This window comes from Podarcis tiliguerta, assembly GCF_965153285.1.
Source record: "Podarcis tiliguerta genome assembly, chromosome: 7".
Taxonomy (NCBI): Eukaryota; Metazoa; Chordata; class Lepidosauria; order Squamata; family Lacertidae; genus Podarcis; species Podarcis tiliguerta.
The window spans coordinates 70,959,695-70,969,528 of NC_139540.1; the positions used below are offsets into that span (position 1 = coordinate 70,959,695).

Sequence of the window (9,834 nt, forward strand, 5' to 3'; positions counted from 1 at the left end):
GCTCCTGCTTCCTGATCTCACATTGCCTTTTGATACCATTGGCCATGGTATTGTCAGGAGCTCATCCTACTCTCGAGTAGGACCCTGGCAGAGACACATGCCTGGCTGGCATGTTCCCTCCATCCTGGTCAATCGTTTGGGAGTTTCAAAAGCTTTCTTCTGCCCAAACATCACAGCGACCGATGCCAACAGACATCAGCACACTTAGGGATCCACAGAGTCTTCACAGCCTGCATAATAGATCTCAGCAACTCAGGATTTTGGCTACTTTATTTACATATAAACATACATGGAGCACTGCAAATGGTTCCCTATCTCTAGAGCATCAAACAGCAAAGAGCAAAAGAACAAAGGACAATAGTCCCACTTCATGGAACACAGTAACACCAACATCCTATCTCCATCACTTCCCACTTTGTGAAGTCAAAACATACACTGCCATGTGATAGACAAACATCCCATGACTGCAATCACGGAGCAGGGATTCTAATAATAATAATAATAATAATAATAATATCTTTATTGTCATTGCCCCCTTCGGGGACAACGAAATTACTTGGCTGCTCCATAAAAACACTAATTAAAAGAAATATAGTAAAATACATAAAACACCAATTAAAAAAATATAGTAAAATACAGCAAAGGAGATTTGATGACTTTCAAAGTCCGGGCTTCCCATTCAGGGCCGAGATCGCTCTGGAGAAGAAGCTGTTCTTAAGACGGCTTGTTCTTGTCTTCATCGTCCTGTATCTCCGTCCCGACGGCAAGAGCTCGAAGAGACAGTGACCAGGATGCGATGGATCTTTTACTATGTCCAGTGCCTTCCTATGGCACCTTGTGGCGTAAATCCGCTCTAAGGTGGAGAGTGGGCAGCCAACAATGCTCTCTGCTGCCTTCACAACCCTGTGCAACCCCATCCTGTCCTGGGTAGTACAGCTTCCGTACCACACACATAAGCCATAAGTAAGCACGCTCTCAATGGCACAGTGATAGAAGGCAAGCAGCAGTTTCTGCGGAAGATGGTTTTTCCTTAGTATTCTCAAAAAATACAGTCTCTGCTGCGCCTTCTTCACAAGCCCCCTTGTGTTGACACTCCAGGACAGATCCTCTTGTAAGTCAATGCCCAAAAATCTGAACGTTGTTACCCTCTCCACACAGACCCCATCAATCAAAAGTGGCTGGACATTGCTCTTCTGTCTCCTAAAGTCCACCACAAGTTCCTTTGTCTTCCTTGTATTTATGAGCAAGTTGTTAGCTCTGCACCACTCTGTCAGCCGCTCCACCTCATCTCTATAATCCATTTCACCCTCCCTTTCAGAGATGAGCCCAATCACGGTTGTGTCATCTGCAAATTTGACAACCCTATTACTAGGGTGAGTAGCGACACAATCGTACGTGTAAAGAATATAAAGGAGCGGACTGAGTACACATCCCTGTGGTGTTCCTATGTTAGTCTTAAGCATATTAGAGGTATAAGGGCCCAACCGAACCCTCTGGGGGCGGTCTGACAAAAAGTCCAATATCCACCCACAAAGTGATAACGGAAGCCCCAGATCTTCCAGTTTAGACATCAGACGTTGTGGTAGAATGGTATTAAATGCCGAGCTAAAATCTAAAAAAAGCAGTCTGGCATAACCCCCCCGCTGCTCCAAATGTGCAAGGACAGCATGGAGGGCAATCGCCACAGCGTCCTCTGTCGATCTTTTTGTTTTATAAGCAAATTGGAATGTGTCCAGTCCCTCTGGTAGGCAGGCAATGACATAATTTCGTACCAGCTTTTCAAAGCACTTCATGATTATAGGTGTGAGTGCTACTGGACGAAAATCGTTCAGATCTTCCGGGTTAGGTTTTTTTGCTATTGGAACGATAATAGAGGACTTTAGGCAGGATGGAACAATAGCCTGGGCTAGGGATTGATTTAAAATCCTAGTGAAAACTCCTGCCAGTTGATCTGCACAGTCTCTCAATACCCTTCCAGCTACCCCATCTGGCCCTGTGGCCTTCCTTGGGTTGATTCCCTTCAACACCTTCCTCATCTCTTCTTTTTCCACAGAGACTACTACATTCCTTTGTACTGATGATGGTAATGGTGGTGATGATGGCAAAGCCTTCACAGGGAGTGGTGGTGGTGTTGGTAAAGCCTCAGCAGGTGTTGCTGCAGATGTTACTTCAAAACGGGCAAAAAAGGCATTCAAATCCTCAGCGAGGGATGCCCCTCCCTCGTCTGCCAGGGAGTCCTTGGATTTATACCCTGTTAATTCTTGTACACCTTGCCACACCTGCCTGGTGTTGTTACTTTGTAGATGATTCTCCAGCCGCTGTCTATATGCCTCCTTTGCTACACGGATACCTCTCTTTAGATCGGCTCTAGCTGAGCTGTACAGCGACTTATTTCCACTTCTGAAGGCAGTATTTCTTGCCTTTAGCAACCCCTGGACCTCCCTTGTCATCCAGGGCTTCCTGTTTGGGTAGATCTTTATCCGGCGCCTCCGTGTTACATTGTCAGTGCAGAACCTAATATAGTCCAACACTTGCTCAATGTGAGTCTCTACATCCTGTTGGGCGAATACCTCCCAATCGGTGTCATGAAAACAGTCTTGTAGTTGTTGGGATGCTTCAGCTGGCCATATTGTAATGTCCCTCTTTATAGCTGGAGTCCGTTTCCTCAATGGGATATATTCAGGAGTCAGGAGCAGGGACACATGATCAGATTGGCCTAAATGTGCCAATGGTTCGGCCTTATAGGCCTGTTTGACATTTGTATACAGCCTGTCCAGAGTCTTTTCTCCCCTGGTTGCACACTTTATGTGTTGATAGAATTTAGGTAGGACCACTTTCAAATCTGCCTGGTTGAAATCTCCGCATACAAGAAATGCAGCCTCGGGGTACTTGCCTTGTTGCCTGCTAATGGCATCATGCAGAAGACCCATTGCCTCATTGATGTTCGCATCAGGTGCAATGTATACTATAGTTATCAGTACTGCTGTAAATTCTCGGGGGATATATATAGGTCTGCATTTAAGTGTCATAAATTCCACAGTTGGAGAGCAATAGCTAGCTATCACGGTGTGGTTTGTGCACCAGCTGTTATTCACGTATGCACACAAACCTCCCCCCCTTCTTTTACCAGAGTCTTCTGTTCTATCATGGCGGAACACTGTATAGCCTGTTAGTTCTATGGCTGAGTCAGGAATAATTGGTGTCAGCCAAGTTTCTGTAAGCAGCAGAAGACAGCATTCACTCACAGTTTTCTCCGTTGCTATCCACAATTTCCACTCCTCCAGCTTATTCACCAAAGATCTCACATTCGCATAGAAAATGCTGGGAAGCGGTAAGTTATAATGTTGTGTCTTCAGCCTTAATTGCCTTAATCGCCTTCCTCCTCTACAGCCTCTCTTCTGTTTACGGTCTCTCCTGTGTCTCTTTGATCCCCAGGTCTTTGAAGTCAAAAAATCTCCCTTGCAGATGCGGAGACACTCACAATTTGTGCAGCACTCACTCCGTAGTCGAATAGATAACATGTCCTGCCGACTATAAACAAGTCTATTTTGGCAAGACAAAAAAGCCAAATTCTGAGCTGAGGAGCAACCAGCCGCAGCATCTACACGCGCCGCCATCTTAGCTCAATAACAGGTATCCTCTTGGACTGGCTCTAGGGAATGGAAATGGGTGGTCCTGTGTTTCAATGGTTCCAGTCCTACCCCTGGGACTGAGTCGGGGAGTAGCATTAGTAGAGTGTTTTCTGACCCCCAACAGCTGCAATAGCTAAAGGAAGCCACTGGGAGGTGTAACTGGGCATATTGGGGCAAGGAGTTATACTCCTGTTGCAATATCAACATCTACTCTGTCATCCCCTTCCCTTGATCATAGCCTATTAATTCTCTCTAGCCAGACGTCTCCAAGCCAATCACTTCAGTTTGGGTGGAATTCTACGCCCTCATTGGCCTATAAGTATGGTTGAATAGAATGAGGCAGAACACTGCAGATTACAGTCACCATGCAAATCCTGCCTTACGCCCTCTGAGAAATTATATTGGGTATACCCATACAGAAAAAAATGGAATAAAACAAAACAAAAACACCTTAAGCTTCTCTTGGCATTTCTATAATTCTGAGAAGGGTGTCTCAGCTGGAAGCTGCTTCTGTTTTGAAATGGCCTTGAGCCCACTGCGTAATCTTACTGCATTGCTTTAAATTCACTGTATTACCTTATAGTTATTGGTCATCAATGCCTGAGGGAACATGCAGTGCCAACTGGCTTGTTTGAATTGCAAAGATTGCATCTCTTTTCAGATGCATTGGGAACAAAGGATACTGATGTTGTTTTTTGTATATCACCAAGTATTGTTGTTGTTGTGTACTGCAGCTGCTTCATCCCTGTTTGTTGCCTCAGGAGGGCCCTCCAAATTTGTCTAAAATTTTGCTTTAGCAAAGTTTAATGGCAGCTCAGAAGTAATTCCAGTATCTGCCAAGCAGTTCAATCATCCCACCAAAAGGAGCAGAGCTAATTTGGAGGATTCTTTAGCATGAAGTACTCTCTTTTATGTTTGTGGAATGGTGGTAGCCTGGGACTTATCTCTATGGTTACACACAGAGAAACACGTATGGAGGGAAGATAAGGAGCAAAGATGAGAATTTGGGAGGTTGAATTTCTCCCTTTCCCAAGCATCTGGCAAAGAGCAAAGCCACCATCCGGACAAGAAATGTGAATATGATGTGTGTAGCAAAATATGACACATTAAACAGAACCCTCAGCTTCTGCTGTGGAAGATAATCAGTTTTTACGTATGATTTTCAAGGTCTGTATGTATTTGCTTTTATTGTTCTTCCTTGGGCTTGAAATGAATGTCAAGCCATGGCAAGTGTGCAAAACTATTTGACACTATTTGCTTTTGAAATGCACATCCATCATTCTCTCCAGGTGAACTCTGCTCAAGGCTATTTTGTCTATGGTTACCTGCTAGGCTACACAAGCACACACACTCAAACAGAATGAGTTTGTATAGTTAACAAAACGAGTTTGTGAAGTTACAGTTTGTGTCCCAAGATGAAACGGTAGGCTCTAGAAGTGTTGAACAGTGTGTGTGTGTGTGTGTGTGTGTGTAAATAAGAACAACAACAAAAGCTGAAATGACAGCAGTTAATGCCTTCCAGGCTTATCAAGTCAGGCCTTGAAAAAAGAGATTTCACCCTCTTGCTATGAGGCTGTCATTTCTGGATGTAAACAACAAACAAATATTGCATTTCTTCTCAGGCACTGTAAATTACATGGAAAATCTCATGTGTGGAACTCCATTGAGAAATTGTTTTAGTTTTAGCAAAACCCTTTTGGCTTCCCTCAGAATGCTTTACTTAAGTAGAAAAGAGACCTTCAGAGATGCAGTACTGACTGAGAATAATTCAGGAGTAGACACTGAAGGATTTGTAAATTTTGGTGCTTTCAAATTCTTATTTTTCCAACCCTAAATTCAGTTATCCCATTTTGCAGCAATTTGTGGATTTTATTTATTTATTATTTTTTAAATATGAAAATTCTCCAGCATTTTATTGCTAATTTCTTCTAATAAACACATTCTATAGTTTTGGGTAAAGTTCATTTTTTAAAAAAAAGCAATTTCCCCTAATTTTTGTGAGCTATTTTCACCAATATATTTATTTGTATGCACACTTTCCCCTAATATATGCATCGGTTGGTAAGCTGGGTAGTAAATTTGGATAAGTGCGAATTGCAAAAATTAGCTGTGTGGCATATTGTTTCATAAAGTGCAAATTTGATAGATGCGGTTTTAAATGAGACCTGGATCACATTTTCTGCCCAGGAGCACCCAGGAGTGTTTTCCTAAACCAACCTTTGCAGATGTCAGAAACTTCACTTATCCATAGAAAGTAATGCTGTGTGGAACCATGTCCTCCAAATTCTCACATTGTTTCTTCTCCAGGATTTGTTTTAAAGTGTCAATTCACCTTCTCACGGTGTTTGTGCAGCTTTGCACCCACCCATTATTAAGTCTCAAATGCACATTTTGGGCCATTGGCCACTATTTTCTAATGTATTACTGCAACAAGGCTGGCTCTCCTTTTAGAGGAAGCCTAGTCAGTTGCAGAATGTGCTGCTATAAATGAAGGAAGAATAATGAATTTTGTTCCCTAGGCCTTATCAAACTCCCCTCAGCTTTAGAGGCTATCACATTTTCCTAGCAGACTCCTTCAGGGAGTGGTTCTACAGGGGCCGTTCTCAAGGCTGCCAGACTATTGCTTTAGTGTTGAAACAGAGGGGGGAGAGGTACCTGCTCCTAAAAGCAGGTGCTACTGGGTGCGGAAGAATCCCAAGCCAATCCTGTTGGCCAACCAGCTTCAAGTGTAATGGCCCCAATACGCTCACCTGCTGCAGTTCAGATATGGACAGGGGACTAGTGTACTTTATGGGTATCAAGAGTGATAAAACTGATCTCTGAATATATCACCACAGAACTAATTCATATTTTGAGTGACAGTTGTGTTTTGCTTCTCTTCACAGAAGGAGTAAAAGGGAGTGGGGCATCTGCAACCAGACCCTCCAAGTGTCCCTATTTTCCAGGGACAGTCTCGGACTTACAGAAGCTGTCCCAGTTTCTGTTTTGATCCCAGAATATCCTGCTTTTCCTTAGGACATCCCTATTTTCACTGGAGAAGTGTTGGAGGGTATGAATTTAGCTGACCCCCGAGCTATCTCAAAGCAGCCTTGTATAGGCAAGTTTTTCAATGTTTAATGTTTGTTGTGTTTTTGTGTTTTTAGTTACGTTGGAAGTCGCCCAAAGTGGAAACCCAGTTAGATGGGCAGGGTATAAATAGTAATAATGGTATTGGTATTATTGAATAGGTTGTCCCTATTTTCATTGGAGAAATGTTGGAGGGCTTGCCGATCGCATGGTCGGCGGTTCGAATCCCCGCGGCGGGGTGAGCTCCCGTCTTTCGGTCCCAGCTCCTGCACACCTAGCAGTTCGAAAGCACCCCTAAGTGCAAGTAGATAAATAGGTACCGCTTTATAGCGGGAAGGTAAACGGCGTTTCCGTGTGCTGCGCTGGTGCCGGCTCACCAGAGCAGCTTCGTCATGCTGGCCACGTGACCCGGAAGTGTCTCCGGACAGCGCTGGCCCCCGGCTTTTTAAGTGAGATGGGCGCACAACCCTAGAGTCGGACACGACTGGCCCGTACGGGCAGGGGTACCTTTACCTTTTCTGTGAAGCATGCTGCTGTGATGGTTCTCTGGCACATGTCTACAATGTGTTCCTGAGTGTTTGAAGGTCTTTCCCCCTTCGTGCTATGTGTGTATAGGCATTAGAACCCTGGTCTCTGTGTTGTATGTGCCAGTAGTACCGTATTGCAAAAGAGAAACAAGGAACAGTGTTGACTTCTACCTACAACCCTATTTCATTGCTATTCCTTTGTCAGTTAGCCTTTGTCTTATTTGAGAGAGAGAGAGATCAGTAAAGCATGAAACTCTTTTGCCCATGTTGGGCAAAAAAGATTCCTACATTGCAGGAAGCGGAACTAGTCACTAGATGACCCTTGTGATCCCTTCCAGCTCTGATTCGAAAGTGACTTCTGTTTTTCCGTCTCATTTGCAGGGTGCCCTAAAATTCAATAGATAATTGCTGTCAGTGCAGTGTTAATCTTGCCCTGTGACAGCAAGATGGCCAAGGGTGTCTGTTTTTGTGTGTTTTTCCTCTTTTTCTGTCCTTTAAACATTCCCTCAAATTCTCAGAAACTCTCTAAAAATGCTTTTGCTTCATACCAATGATTAGATGGGAAACAGCATTGTATGCTGGCTCTGAAACACAGCCAAATCTGAGCAGTTATCAGTTATGGAAATCAAAATCTTGAAACTTAACATCCTTGGATGTCACATGAAAATATACAGCAATATTCAGTTGAGGGGGGGGGAACACATGGGGTGTCCCAAACTGGCATAAAACATCCCATAAATATTCAGCAATTAATTTGACTGCCTCATTATCCACAGTGACCACCTGATTATTTACATTCACAAGGGGAGGTCATGAAGCTTATGTTTGGGAAGAAACTGGTTCCATCCATATTCGGCTTCCAGGACTAAATGTTTTAAAAAGGGAAGTGTCTCACTTGTTGCTCAAACACCACCCTCTACTAAAACCAATTAATGCCAGTTGTCACTGTGATAAGATGTAATTAATGCCAGCAATCATTGTGATAAAGACCTCCCTGGTGGTTCTTGGCTAAGGAAACTAATCCGTTCTGCATAGGTTAGAGAACACATATAAGACAGCAATAGCACTCAGTTGGTCAGCTGGACTCTGAGTAGGTTTCGAATCTAGCTGTCTATAGCTCATTATCAATCCCCCAATCCTTTCAGTCCCTCAATTAAGGAGTTTTCTTTTTCTCCATATGTTGTTGGGTTTATTTTTTAATGTATCTGTCAGTTACACATCAAAGCAGCAAACAAGCTCATGGGAAGTTATTGCCACAGGCCTTTTAAGCATTGCCAAAAAAAGCTGCCTGGAATAGCCTTGTGAAAATGTCCTAAGAAGCCAATATGGACTTGACGTTATGGTTTCTGAAATAAGCTGCTCACAGTTTTGGTTGGCTTCATCAGCTTTGCTAACCTTGCCCCCACCTCTTTTTAGTGACTTTCCAACACTTTTGTGAAAATGTTTTACTGATACAATTACATTGCCCTCACTTGCTCTTGGAGATAACGTGTAATTTATTCTCAGATCTTCGTTCTTTGACGTATCAATTGCTGCTGCTTTCATTGTGAGATTGATTGTATTGTTTTAGTTTAGCCTATTTTTCTTTAACAGGTTTCTTTTGGCATCCACTTTGTTTTATACCAAAACGTGAGGACTAACCAAGCACGGCGTGTATAATGTGTATCTGTATAATGTGTGAATAGGGCTATGACTAAGTCTGATTGGCCACAGAGTAGCGTGGCATCAGCCATTTCACTACATGGTCCCTGATTGAGTGGAATCTGCAATGTGACTAATCCAGGCAGAGGAATAAATGTCAGCCAGAGGAAGAAATGGAAGTGACCAGAAACTATTGCACTGGGCAGAATTTTTAAAAAGTTTAAGCTTGAAAAAGCAGACAAAAAAAATTGCAAGAGGAGATGTCTACCCCACCAATTTCTGTAGTTGCTACCAGAAAACAGAACATTTGGTGTACCTCTAGCCTTAAAAAGGAGCAAGTATGGAGTTTACTGACTAACAAGAAACATTTGAAAATCAATGGGGGGGGGGGACTAGTTTAACAAGCATGCATTTGGAAGCCTTGCACTTTTTTTCTTTTTTAAAGACCTCATTGTTTTTCATGTTTACAGTAGTACCTTGGGTTACATATGCTTCAAGTTACATAGGCATCAGGTTACAGACTCCGCTAACCCAGAAATAGTGCTTCAGGTTAAGAACTTTGCTTCAGGATGAGAACAGAAATCGTGCTCTGGCGGTGCGGCGGCAGCAGGAGGCCTCATTAGCTAAAGTGGTGCTTCAGGTTAAGAACAGTTTCAGGTTAAGAACAGACCTCCGGAACGAATTAAGTACTTAACCCGAGGTACCACTGTACTTCTGACTTGGATCTCTAAGGGAGAGATAAAACTAAGTTTGTGAGAATGAGAAAGAAAACCACATTAGTTACACTGTTGGTTGGAGAAAGCATATCTATCGAAGAATAGCACCTTCAGACACAATATTTTAGCTCCTTGCCTGCCCTTCAAAGCTTTATTCTTAACTGAAAATGAATGTTACTAGTACTTGTTAGCACAGTAGAGCCAACATAGTCATTGTTAGCTGATATAGATCCCCCCCCCCCCTGTGTGGAA

General features: G+C 43.1%; 1 long non-coding RNA gene across 1 annotated transcript; it reads right to left on the reverse strand.

Annotated features, from left to right (window-relative positions):
• Nucleotides 1–517: 517 nt before the first annotated feature.
• On the reverse strand, nucleotides 518–3,622 carry LOC310681706. Its single transcript, XR_014513532.1, has 3 exons — nucleotides 3,358–3,622; nucleotides 613–713; nucleotides 518–576 (listed from the first exon to the last, which is right to left on the reverse strand). It is a non-coding gene; the product is annotated as an uncharacterized lncRNA (long non-coding RNA).
• Nucleotides 3,623–9,834: the final 6,212 nt, after the last annotated feature.